The following is an 11,542-nucleotide window of genomic DNA, read 5'->3' as shown; positions in this document are numbered from 1 at the left end:
ACCCCCACATGCCCCTAACCAGGCCCAATTTCCTCCTTCCCTTTCCTCCCCCTCGTGTTCTCCTGCCAACTCGGGGTGGCTGGAAGCTGCGCTTCCTTCTAGTCCCTCCTCTCCCTCACCCCCACCCTACCCCCTTCAGCTTCTAAGGCCAGAGGAGCCGCCCTCGCTACTTCTCTTTCCTAGGGTGCGGGAAGGGAATCCCTGCTTGCATTTCTCGGTCTCTCTTGGTAGGTCGGTCTGTCTGTCTCTCCTCACCCTCGGCTGCTCCTCTTCATCCCCCCCCCCCCCCCCCCCCCCTCCCCCCCCCCCCATTTCCTACTCTTCCCCTGGCCCTCTTCTCTTCTCCCTCCTCTCCCTTCCTCCCCTTAACCCGCAGCAGTCTCTCGAAGCCACCCCAACTAGCGCGAGGCCGCATCCCAGGGTGCAGGGGAGCTCGCCAATTCGCTGTCCCGGGACGCGCACGCGCGGACTCGTGTGGGAGCGAGCCCAGCGGAGGAGGGCGGGGGAGGCGAGCGCGCGCGCTTCCCCTCCTCCCTCTAGCTTCTCTATCGGCCCTCGCTCCTGGAAGCAGAGGTAGAGTTGTTAGCGCGGCGCTGGAGAAGCTGGGGGGAGAGGAGGACGCGGACGAGGAAGGGGAAGAGGAAGAGACTGCAGAGGGGGGAGTGATGACGGCGATGGGCTCCCTTCTTCCTGCTGTGCTCGCCTGAGAGGGAGCTCAAAAGAAGGACGTTGCCGGCGCTGAGGAGGAGCGAGGAGCCGACGGGGAGCGGCCGCGGCTAACGTCGCCTGCCCGCCGCGGGCCCGTAGGCGCCAGGCTCGCGAGGCGCGACTGTCTCTCCTCCCCCTCCCAGCCACCTCGGCCTCCTCGGCTCAGGCGCTAGGTTCGGCCAGCCTGGGAACGGAGACACGAAGAAGCTGGGAGCAGGCCTAAGGGGAGGCGGGGTGGACGGCGCTAGGCTCGTAGCTGCTGTCTCTGGAGCGGGACAGAACCTGTGCTTTCTTCCCCCCACAACTCTGGGATGTGACCGGGGCCAGCCGAGAGAGAGTTGGAGGCTCACCCTGCCCCAGGACCCCCTCTCTGCCAAGCCCCCAAGGGGGGAGGGGTCGGCCCGCCCCCCCTCCCCTCCCTCCGCTCCTCTCCCCTAGGTCCTTCCTGTCCTTCCTCCCTTTCTGGAGGCCGAGGACCAAGTGACAGGCGAACACACGGAAACGGTCAGCCAAGCTGGAGCCAGCGGGTGAGTTAGCGGCCCCTTCTGGGGAACCGCGCACCCCCTTTACCCCCCAGTCCTCTTGAGGTCTTAGTGACTTTGTCCTGGGGCTGATTTCCCAGTAACTTGAGTAGGGGAAGAGTTTTTACCCTTTTCTTCTGATCCCCACCTTCCTCTCTTTGTGAGAATCGTTGACTTCTGACCCAGGAGAAAAATACTCATTATCTCGGTGAAAACCAGGGTAGTTTTTATTACCTTTCTTTTGCTTAATTGCATTACATTTGGATTCGGCTTCTCACTCCCATGCTTGCTATTTCGTTTCTTTTTGGGGGTTGGAGTGAGGGCAGTCACTGTTTTAAAATATGGAAACAGTTGAGAAATTGTCACTTATATTCTCTAGTGTTCATCTGTAGTAACTGTTGCTTCTTTGTTTAGGTTTCAGAAGTAGAAAGAGATGTAACCTGTTGCTTTTGGGCAGAGGAGGCCCTTCTCTCTCTTTACACCACACGGTATGTATGAACTTAGTATGTGCCTCCTTTGAATTGACAGCAAATGTTAAAAAAATGTACCCAAAAATAGCTGTGTGGGAAGGTAGTAGAAGCAACAGTTGCTTCCTCCCCAGAAAAACGTAAATATTGTACTTTTGCTCTTGGCTTTAAATTATTTTGGTTAGACCTTTATTATTGCATACCCTTTGAAACATTTACTGCCCCCTTTTACAAGTCTTATAGGCATAAAGAGAAAAGTGAATGTTTTCTCCTATCTTTCTCTCCCAAGCTCTGAGGCTTTATAAAGTTACAGGGTTTATCTTGCAGAATGGAATGTTTTCAAGAAAGGAAAGATAGGTATTTGCAAACATGTTCATTTTGCTGCTGTTCAGTTTTCTAGTACTGTGTTAGAAATGTCAGAAGGCTTTTTGATGGTTTTTTTTAATGCCCTTTAAAAAAAAAAACGGGTAGATTTACCCTGCTGTTATTTTTCTTCCTCATGCTTTAGGTAGTTTACTAACCTTGTCAGGCTGATAGACTTCATTTAATTCTGTTGGGGGGTAGGTTTTGTAGGAGAGGTAGAATGTGGAAAAAGGAGGTTGGAAGTGGAACAGGGAGAAGAGCCATTCATAAGGATTACTTTTGGTTTCTTAACTGTTTGGGCAAGTTGATTGGGCAACCAGTAAGTTTTCTGATGGGACACACTGCAGATTTTGTGGTTTGAATAATCCCCTTTTCTTCTAGTTCCATCCCTCTAAAATTTAAGCTTGGTTGTTCATACACTTTTGTGAAGTCATTGGAAGAGTCTGTTCAGCTTCAGTACATGTATTTGCCTTTATAGTAGAACAAAATATCTTTTTACAGGATGGTAGGTAGTATGTATGATTTGTTGTTATAGTGATATGCACAGTTTGGGGAGAAGGGATCAGATTATATATTGCCTAATTCTCTTTAACTTATTTTAGTGGTGTTCCTCTTTGGTGGTTTTGAAGGGTGGGATGTTCATAGTGGGCCGTGTAAAAGAGACCCATTAAATGAGAGGATAATAAAATACCGCTAGCCATGCATTTCTTTTTCTTTGGGAAGGAGAAGAGGAAGAGACTTTTAGGTTTTCAACTTTTTGAGGAGTCAATAAATACATTTTAAAATTGGACTGTGATTTCATTGGTGTAAGGAACTCCTCATAAAGAAACTTAAAGGTTGTGACTTGTCCAAGGTCACACAGCCAACATGAAGGTGAAACTTGGACCCAGGTTTTCTTGACTCTGAGATTGACTTCCTATCCACTATACCAGAATGCTGGCATGGTTGTATAATTGAGTAGAATAGTAAAGTTTATTTTTAGAACTTAGAAGCCCTATTGAAATTGATTAATGTATATAAAAGCAAAAGTACTGCATAAATATGTTATGAGTATTATCCTCCATAATTTTTGCTTCTTTTAGCCACTTAGCCTTGTACCTTTATGATGTGACACTTCATACAAATCTACCATCACAACCTTATCTTCTGCTACTTCTCTGCAAAAGTTCTCCATTTCAGTCAAATTATTCTACTTATTGAACCCAAAATGCCTCTTCCAAATCGGAAAGAACAGTGAAAGCAGGTTAAGACTAAATTGTGGAAGACCTTGGATTTCAGGCTTTGTAATTGGAACTTTAGCAATGGGAAACAATTGAAAATTTTGTAGCAGGGAACATGATAAAAAATATGTTTTAAGAAGACTGATCTTATGCTATTGTCAGATACAAGGCAAGATTGCAAAGAGGAGTGATAAGCAGATATGGAGAGACAGTTATTTAGGTAATGAGGGGTCAAACCAGAATGTTGGCAGTGGGAAAGATCTGAGAGATATTTGCAAAGGAAGACTATAAGATGGAGAGAGGAGGTATCCATGGTTGAAACTAAGGTTTTGACCCTGGGAGCCATAACCTCTAGCTTATAGTGTTGTACTCAATAAGTATTTGAATGAATAAGAATTCTTTTTGACAAGATTAAGGAAGTTAAGGCCAGTTGGAGAAAGATTTAGTTCAACTTTAGAGAAGTTCAGTTCAAAGTGATAGTGAGACATCCAGTGGAAAAAATATAATAGGCAATTGGAAATATGCAGCTGTAGAATTAAGGAGAGAGATCAGGGCTGGAGATAGAGTATAAGATGAGAAAGTAATAAATTTGAAGGTCAGTCACTGTATGACAGAAAGAGAAGATAATTTTATCATGTGGTAAGAACAAAGAATGACATGTGGATGACTGGAGTGTCCAGATGATACCCTTGTCATATCAGGAAAAATCTAAGAAAGTCCCCAGCACATTGGTTGGATCCCCTGTGGTGAAATTTTGGGAAGACATGGATGAGAGTTGCATATGATAGACCGGCATGGATTTATGGGTTGCTATCTACATTGTTTTCAGGGAATTCCCAAGTCAGTGAGATCAAAGATTCATTTAAATATTGAGAGTACCTTAGAGACTTCATTTTGCTATGGAGGACTGAGCCATGGGAAATGTTTATTCTTAAGAAGTAGGTGGAGGAAGATGTGCAAGAGAAGGAGAGAGGTAGCTGCTGAGTAGAAAGCCAGGACGGTGTGATGTCAGGGAAACCAAGGGATAAAAGAAAAATTTTAAATGTTGTGTTATAAGAGAGACTAAAGGAAAGGAGACCTAAGAATAGGTTATTGGTAATCTATGTTCAAGGCTTTCTGCTCTGGGTTGTTAATACTGAAAATTTCAGGCAGAATGAAAGTGAAATATTTTTAATCCAGAGTATTTATTTTTGTGTTTTAAATCATTTAATCATCCTAAAATCATTCTGCACCCTTACTATACTTACTGACATTGTGCATGTGTATATGTTCAGATGACGGCAAGTCAGCAACATGGGGCTTTGAGCATTTGTCTCACAGAAGAAATTTGAAGAAAAATATTGTCTTAGTTGTTAAAAGGCAAAGGAGACCACGTGGTAGACCATCTTGATGTAAACCTGAAGCAGAATGAATGGGCTATAGATTTATGGTTCTGGAGATGTGGAAAGTATGAAATGAAGCTGTTTTTTTCTGAACCCTGTGTACTATTAACAACCAGGAAAGAATATGTATGATTCAGTGAAATGTCTACCTACCAATTGTTTTGCTTGGTTATTTTTTTTCCCCAAGTGCATCCTTTTCTTTACTGTTTTGTCATAAATCTTTGGAATTAGAGAACTCATGACTGATTATAAAGTATTTTAGGGTAATATAGTCTCATAAGAGAAAATATGAAGTCATCAGAAAATACTTAGCCAAAGAAGTAGAAACAACATGACATGGTGGGAGAAGCATTAAACTAGGAGTCAGAAAACCTGGAACCCAGTGCAGATTCTGCTGCTAACTAGCTCTTTGGCTATAGGCATGTTACTCCACTCCTGGGCCTCTGTTTTCTGAAGTGTAAAACAGAGTTGAACTAAATGATCTCCAAAGACTCAACATTTTAATACTTTTTTTTTCAAATTTTACTTTTTATTATGAACCTGACAGATGTTATTAAACATGGACATTTCCATATAAAAAGAAGTACCATTGGGGCGGCCAGGTAGCACAGCGAGTAAGAGCACGGGCCCCAGTGTCGAGATGACCTGCGGGTTTGAAACCGGGCTCAGACACTTAGCATCCACCCAGAAACACCTGGCCATGTAACCTTGAGCAAGTTATTTAACCACCAATTGCTTAAAAAAAAAAAGTACCATTAACAGAAGATGGTATATGAAGCCAGGAATCTTTGTGACCTTAAAGCTTGTTTTTAGAAGTATATATTAAATTTAACGTACTAACACTTTGAAAATAATTGCAATTTATGCACCAATATTGGTTGTCGAGGACAAAGTGGTAGAGAAATTCTATGAAGAATTTGATAAGACTTTCAAAATTAAGTCAACAGGCATTATAATAACTTGGTACCTTCAGCATAAAGGTGGGGGAAAGTAAGGATGGGTAGAGATATATGGAAAAGTATGGTTCAAGAGAAAGAAATGAGAGAGACTAAAGACTTGTAGATTTTACAGAAGCCTCACACCTATATTATGAGCACTGTGGAAAAAGAATTGGTAGGTGCTGTACATGATTAGCACCACATGACATGCAAAGAATGAAATTGACCACATTTCAACAGACATGAAAAGTCTTATTGTGGACGTGGAAGTTATGATCAACTCATCAGAACTAGGATTGGAATTTGTAGCAATGAAGAATAAAGAATTGTACTGGGAAAAATATGATATACAATTAAGATTTAATCCTGAATTATTTAAACAAGATAGTGAAAATAAAAATTGGAAATAGATAACTCGATTGATATTGACACAGATATAATAACTTATCTAAAAGTTGAAACAGTGTAAATTAATTGCTATAACAAGGAGCCCAAAAGAGCCTAGAAAGCACCTTATCAGTAAACATTCAATTTACCAGATGGGGAGACATGGCTACCAGAAACAATACTTGGTTAGATTATAAGCCTGTCAGTAAAATCTTAGACGATAATGGATGATTATGAGCAATATAATCTCATAAATTGTAAGGAAACAGAAGATAAAAAGTCTACAAAATCCTTTGCAAGATATACAGCTAAGCAAAATCATACCAAGGGCATTCAGTGATAAAAATGAAAATGGAGAGAAGAGAAAGAAGAAAAATGGAAAAGATTTGCAACAAACATCAAAAATAGTGGAATTACCACACTTGGATCCTATAGGGTATAGCAGTGCCTAAAAGGAAAAATGAAAGAAAGGAAAAGCAGGATCAGATAGAAGGATCTTTGTGGAGCCAAGGCATTGAGGGACATATTGACAGACTATCTAAAGGTAGAGAAGATACCAAAGACATGGAAAAACTCTCAGCTCTTATTGATACCAAAAAAAGGAAGCTGAAGAAAAACGTTAATGATAGACCTATATGCCTATTTTCCTATCAAGACAAAACATGTCATCTGTGTGTGAATGGAGGGCCCATTCCACAAAGTATTAGTAGGAAACAAGCAGGTTTTTGCAGTGTTCAACCATGCATCACATCTTTACCATTTCACAATTGCTTGAAAGATGTATTGGATTTAAGGTTCTATTGTGCTTCTTGTTTGTTGATATATAAAAAAGCATTTGACATCATAGAACAAAGTGCTGCCTTGTGGACTCTTACAACTAGGTGTCTCATCCAAATATTAGGCTCATTCAGGATTCCTTGGAAGGGCTAACAACAAAAATAATTTGTGATTTCATTGGTATAGGGAACTCCCAGTGAGGAAACGGTTTCTACAAGTGAAGGCTAAAACCTCCTGAGAGGTTATGTGTCTTTCTCAATGTTATGTAACCAGTATATGTTGGAGATAGAACTGGAATCCAGGTCTTCCTGACGGAGGCTAGCAGACTATCCATGATGCTGTGTTTCCATTATCCATCTAAGTATTAAGTGATAAAGTGGAATTTATTTTAATGATTTTTGTATTTTGTTACTTTTTAGTTGAAAATATAAGATCATGTTAAAAACAGTTCTGCATTATCATAATGAAGTGTTTCTGTCTCAAGGAACAGAATTGTATTTAATAATAATGCCTCATTTGTATGCTACCTTAATATTAGTTTAAAGACTTTTCTATCTGTTCTGGTTTTTATCATCATGATAACCCTATCTTGTGTGAGTAATATTATTTCTGTCTTGTTTTAATTTTAGAATAATAGAATTTTAAAATTTGAAGGGACCTTAAAGATCAAGGTTATACAGTTCATTATTGACTGTTCTGAGACAAGAATCCAGTTCTTCTCAATCTGAGGCAAGGACTTTTTTTGCTTAATAATAGCTTTCTCCAAATATTCTTAAACTCAGCAAAAAAAAAACTTGCAGTCAAGTATTTGTTCTAGTTGTTTAGCTTTTTTATTCCAAATTAATGGAAAAATTCCAGAAATATAGCTTATTGCCTTGAAAGTCCAGATAACAGGTGTATTTTGCGAACTTAGTCTTATTAAAATTACTTTTATATGATAGATTAGAAGGTAATCTTTAGAAAATAAATTAGTTTGTTAGAGGATTTTATCTCAATAGTAAGCTTTCCTAGAGTATTTAAAATATTAGGTTTGCAAAAATTTGTTTTTCATAAGCCTAACTCATAGAAAAAGTTGCCAATACTTGTTACCTTCATTTCTTTTTAACTTTTTACATTTTAAATACAGATATTATCACTTACGTGAAACAACTCTCTAAGGTTATGAATGACCTCGTAGTTGTTCAATATGATGACCTTCTTTTATGGTCCTTATTCTTCTTGATCTCTCTTGAGTATTTGATACTGTTAACCACCTCTATCCCTGCCCTTCCTCCCCATTCCCCCAAGCCTACCCCTTTGCCAAACTTCCTTATATTTAGTGAGGGCAATATCATCTTTTCTGTTGTGTAGGTTTTCACTCTTGTGTCATCCTCAACTCTTTCATTCTCCCTTATCCCCTAATTAATTGTTCAAGTCTGGTTGAATCTACCTCCTTATAGTATCTTACCTCTATTCTCTTTTCTTCCTGCAAATGGTCACTACTTTTGTTTAGCATTTCAACTCCTCTTTCTTAGACTTTTACAGTACCTCCAGACTTCCAGTGTTGACTTTCCAATCCATCCTCCACTCAGCTGCCAAAATAATCTTCCTCAGACACATCTCTGTTTTCAAGTACACATGGTTGTACCTCTCCAATAGAATGTAAGCTCCTTGAGGGTAGACTATTTTGGGTTTTGTCTTTGTATTCCCTTTGCCTAGCACAGTGCATTGCATATGTGAAATACTTAGTAATCACTTGTTGGATTGATACTTTCTAGCACATTTAAGTAGTACCCAATTTCTTGTGCACTGGCATTACTTACAAATGAAAAAAACAAACAAACATGCAGCCTATTAAACTCTCACCAGTCCTGCCTACACTTAGCAGTGCTGGAATACTGCTATGACTGAGAGCACTAAATTCCTATCTATAGTTTCAATTCTCTGGATTGTTGTTTCAGGTTTCTTTCAGCTTGACTTTTAGATAGAACCTAATTTTCATTCTTTGCACTTTCAGGAGAAGGCAGGGTGGTATAGTGGACAGAGCACTAGGAAGACCTGGGTTCAAGTCCTGCTTCAGACACATACTGACCTGTGTGACCCTAGGCAAGTTGCTTAACCTATCAGTCCTATAACTTTTTCAAGACTAAGTGGCAGAGAAAGTACTGAACTGCATTGGTAGAGGTTTCCTCATCCGGGAATTTCTTATACTAATGAAATCACAGTTGAGGAAACTCGTACCAGTGCAGATGGTTCTGCAGTCCCTAGTCTCAATGCTTTCAATAGAAGCCTGTAAAACCTTTTAAAATTTGCTTTGTTTAACTTTATAGGATTATATTCTTTCTGTTTTTCTTTTTAGAATATCTATGCACTTTGGAGTTGAAATTGTAACCTTCAATTTTGCTTTATTTATTGGAGTTTAAAAATTTCCTTTTTTTAAGAATGTAGAAAACTCATTAATTTAACATTTGTTTTTATTGATTAGAGAGATTCCTGCAATTGTATGTAGGAATTGATTAAGGGGAAAATGAAAAAAAAACAACTTTTAACTCTTGTTTTTCCTTTCACATTTGATGACCCCCTTTTAGATGCTTTTAGTTGTGTATAGTTCATTAGTATTGACCATATTTACTATGAATTGTGTGCTGATTTTTACTCCCACTTGCAGTTTAATTTTTAGAACTTTCTCTTTTTATGCTGATTTTCATCACAAAATTAAAGAATTATGTGTTTTATTAATAAGCAAATAAATAAAAACTGAAGGCTTTCGAATCAGTACTGTTCCAAACTTTCTCATATTTTTATAATTTATTTTTCCAATCTTTGCCTATATAAAACTCATCATGCCTTAATTAGAATATTAATTCCTTTTGATAAGAAACTTAATTTTTTCATTTCCCTAGCTTTTTATTCAGCCTCTAATTCCCTAGTATAGCATTTTAGTTTTACACTGGACTTGTTTTTTTTATAATTGTTATTCATTTTATTTCTCTGTAAGACAATATTAAAGCTAAAAGAAACATTAGAGGCAGGGGTGTGCTGACAAATGTTTAACAACTAGCTCCTTTTTCCCCTTAAAAAAAAAAAGATAACCATTTTAAATTTAATCTGCATTGCTAATGCTTTCTTCATTAATAAATCAAGATTGATTCATAGCATTTGCCCATTTTAATGTTCATACTGAAAGTTAATTAGAGCTGGCTCTACTATACCCTTGAGTAGAGGTTATTTATTTCAACTTCCTTGTTTTTCAAATGAAGGAAAGAGAAACTTAGCATTTTTTGTCTTTTTTAGAATTGGGATCAATGGAAGGTAGAATTTGAGGATGTTCTGTCAAGTGTTTGCATGGTCTAGGAGAAGGTACTACTCATGATCCCTGTGAGAGATAAAAACTAAAATATGAACTGAGAATTGTCAGATATTTAGACCTGAACAGGGATTTAGAATGATTATATAATCTTACTCCTTCATATTCCGTATGAGGAAGCTAATACATACTAGACTTACCAATATTATGTATCTAGTCATTAGTAGTCAGAATTAGAACCTGGTTATCTTGATTTTCTGGTTCATTGTTATTTCTACTGTACCATGCATGCTATATCTTAAGGAAGAACATAGATATGTTCCTTTTCTGCAATAGAATTCTTCAAGATTAAAAAAATATATTTCTCAATTTTTCTGTTTTAGATGAATGAATAAAAGCATTAGTAAGTGTTTGCTATAAACAAAACACTGTGATGTAAATAGGAAAGTAAAATAGAAAGTCCTTACCTCACAGGATTGTTGTGTTGCTCAAATGAGATAATATCTATAAGTACTCTGTGAATCTTAAAGTACTGTATACATATTAGTTATATTTAGAATACTATGATTCAAAATTTACAGCTGTTTCCCTAAAACAGTGTCTTGTACATAGTAGGTATTTAATAAATTTGTTAAATTGAATTATATTTTTTCTTTTGTTAAATTATTCGATTTTCCCCACTTAGTGAAATAAGTCTATTTCCTCTCTCAATCATTCTGATTTAATGCAGTTTACTAGAAGGGGAGTAATGTGAAATGAGCATGGAAAGGGAGATTTTAAGTGTTGAAACAATGATAATATATAAAATCATTTTAAAAGATGCATTTCTTCTCATCTAAAAAGTAATCAAAATGTAATTTTGATTTCACAAATATTTATAGAACAAGGAATATATGTTAAATAAGCATACCAAAGATTCAGAGATGAATAGATTGCTACCCTTACCCTCATGTATCATGGAGTATGATGGACAGAGGAAAGGGGCAGCTGTCTAAGGCAGAAAATGATAATCCCAGCTCTGCCACTTAACTGTCTGAATAAAGGCAAGTCAGTCAGTTAACAAGCTTTTATTAAGTGCCTAGTATGCATCAGGTACTGTGCTAAGTGCAGTAAGTCATTTAGACTTTCCCAGCCCTGGTTTCCTCATTGTAACTTAACTAGATGAGCATTTACTCTGTAAGATTTAATGTTTGCATGTTTATTTTTTCTAAAGATTTAAGTATTTTATTTACTTCCTTATAAGACTCTAGTTACCATTATACATAAGGAGAACTTCCTCAGAAACATTGAGTAGTTTTGACATAGTTACAAACAGGTCTACTTCAAACCAAAATTTTTCTTTTTATTTTTTTGTTGGGAGTTAGTATTTATATGTTAATAGCATGTATTTGATTTAACTAACCATCGCTTTCCTCTTAAAGCCTCTGGAATAAAACTGTTTTGATCTGCTATTTATACATTTTGATGTACTATTAAGGAGTTGCACAGGATCA

General features: G+C 38.0%; 1 protein-coding gene across 1 annotated transcript in view; it reads left to right on the top strand.

The window, feature by feature from the left end:
* The first annotated feature begins 356 nt into the window (after nucleotides 1-356).
* Nucleotides 357-11,542, top strand: part of JAK2 (Janus kinase 2) — a 149,567-nt gene continuing 138,381 nt past the window's right edge. Inside the window, exons 1-2 of the mRNA XM_069090780.1 lie at nucleotides 357-1,235; nucleotides 1,644-1,717. The gene's annotated coding sequence lies outside the window, so the exon portion shown is untranslated. The remainder of the gene's footprint in view (nucleotides 1,236-1,643; nucleotides 1,718-11,542) is intronic.

Source organism: Petaurus breviceps, unplaced genomic scaffold (assembly GCF_028583685.1).
Source record: "Petaurus breviceps papuanus isolate PSGF00001 unplaced genomic scaffold, PetGlider_PUasm1.0 187, whole genome shotgun sequence".
NCBI classification, from domain to species: domain Eukaryota; kingdom Metazoa; phylum Chordata; class Mammalia; order Diprotodontia; family Petauridae; genus Petaurus; species Petaurus breviceps.
This window is presented reverse-complemented; position numbering and strand designations above follow the sequence as displayed.